This window comes from Colobus angolensis, unplaced genomic scaffold (assembly GCF_000951035.1).
Source record: "Colobus angolensis palliatus isolate OR3802 unplaced genomic scaffold, Cang.pa_1.0 Scaffold525, whole genome shotgun sequence".
Lineage (NCBI taxonomy): Eukaryota > Metazoa > Chordata > Mammalia > Primates > Cercopithecidae > Colobus > Colobus angolensis.
In genome coordinates, this window is record NW_012118766.1 from 173,588 (window position 1) to 175,776 (window position 2,189).

At 49.0% G+C, this 2,189-nt stretch overlaps 1 pseudogene; it reads right to left on the reverse strand.

Annotated features, from left to right (window-relative positions):
- Window positions 1-1,772: 1,772 nt before the first annotated feature.
- LOC105525259 overlaps window positions 1,773-2,189 on the reverse strand; it is a 2,322-nt pseudogene continuing 1,905 nt past the window's right edge.

A 2,189-nucleotide genomic window follows, 5' to 3' on the forward strand; every position in this document is an offset into this window, starting at 1 on the left:
GGAGGGGTAATTGTGAGGACCCAAAATCTCACATCTTTGTTCCATCTGGTAGACAGTATTCTCCTTGGTTCCCGGAATATGGAACCATGAATGTAAAAGATTGGGACAAGGTCGGATCAGACTTAAAACGAGCACAAGAGGGCCACGATATTCCCGTCTCTGGTCTGTGTGGTCGGCAATTAAAACAGCACTGGAGCCCTTCCACACTGAGGAGGAGAAGGAGGAGCTTCAGGATGACATAGGAAAGTTGAATAATCAGGAGTCTAACTATCAGCAAAGTGAACCCTGATAGTCTAGTTTTAAAAAGGGCCAGAAACGGGAAGGTATGCATGCTAATCTCCAAAAACTTATAAGAGAAACAGCGCCACCTACTGCGCCTTTAGGGGAAGGTCTGGAATGGCCACCCCCAGGCCAGCCTTAGGAATTTTTGGAAGGCCTTGCGGCTGAGACTGGCCTTGCGGCTTCCATTGTTGCAGGCCCCGCAGGTAACTATGGAGAAGGGAAGCTTCAGGCTTGTCCAACAGCCAATTACGATGAGGGAATGATCCAGGCTTGCCCACCTGTTAATTATGGTAGAGGAATGCTGCGAGCCGGTCCAAATACAAATTGTGGCACAGGGACAATCCAGGCATCCATTCGCCAGGCACAAGAAACGGGAGATTTGAATACTTGACAGTTTCTGGTAATTATTTCGCCAGCTAAGGAGCCTATTCAGAGAACTTGCTCAAGCATGCTGGGAGCCATTTCCTTTTAAAATATTAAAAGACTTAAAGCAAGCAATTGGACAAGATGGGCCAAATTCTCCTTATGTTCATTCCTTGTTACAATGTGTGGCTTATAACAGACCTTGAACATCTATGGATTGGGAGACATTAGCCCGATCCACCCTGTCCCCTCTGAATTTCTCCAATTTAAAACCTGGTGGATGGAGGAAGCAGCAAATCAGGCACGCAGAAATGCTCAAGCCCAACGTTCCGTTAATATCACATCAATCAATTGCTTGGAATCGGACAGGCATGGGGTACTCTAAATCAACAGATGTTAACGGGTGATGAGGCTGTTGATCAGCTCAGAACTATATGCCTAAGAGCCTGGGAAAAAATTCATGACCCTGCTACTGCTTACCTCCTTTTAACATAGTTCAACAGGGTCCAAGGAAGCCTTATCCAGATTCTATCGCCCGTTTGCAGGATGCGGCTCAAAAGGCTATTTCCAACTCTCATGCCAAGAAAGTAATCGTTCAGCTGCTTGCTCATGAAAATGCTATTTTCATGAGGCAGCAATTAGACCTATTAAGGGAAAGGCAGATCTAAATGAGGAAAAAACTTTAAGTGAATAAATTAAAGCCTGCGATGGCATTAGGGGGCACTTATATAAGGCCAGCCTCCTTATATAAGGCCAGTGGGGGAGAGGGGGATGCTATTACTCCCCATATCGTGGGGGGTGCCTCACCCCCCTGGGATGTGGATTGTAACAGCCAGGGGGAGAGAGGGGGTTGCTATTATTCCCCATTACTATGGGGATCGTAATCATTACTCCCTCCTGCAATGTGTGTCCATTATTAGCAGTCTCTTTTGTTCAGGATATTAGGAACAATTTCACAGGTTGTGCGTACACAGCCTGCGATAAGAGAACGAATACTATCCTCTGCACCTCCGGATATTAGGAACCATATGACACAATGGGTGTACACTTTTTGGGAGATTAGGGGTAATGTCGTCCTGTGTTTCCCTGAATATTCAGAGCCATATCACAGGGTGGCTGTACACCCACTACTCTCTTGGCAGGAACATCATAGGGCTGTGAGTGAGGAGGGCTCCCGGCTTCTCAGGAGAGGGAAACGAGGGAGCTGTCAGGAGGCTGGAGCTCTACCATCCATTTTCCAGTCTCCGGAAGAGGATTCTGAGAGGCTGGGCCCCATCGTGGCTGGCCGCTGGGTGATGGGACATGGTGCAGGCCTGGGCAGTAGGCAGGCAAGGTTGCTGTGCAGAGGCTGCTGGTGGTTGCTGGGCACCTGGGCGGGTGTCCTCCTGCTCATCTGGGGTGACGGACTTGGTCTGAGTTGATTTGCAGCTGGCGGAGGTTGGAGAGTCTCCGGGGCCCCCAGCTCACCTCCCTGGATGGCATTTTCGGGCATCTGGAAGGGACCCATTCTCAATTTCTTGGGGAAGTTCAGGCAAGCCTGAGTC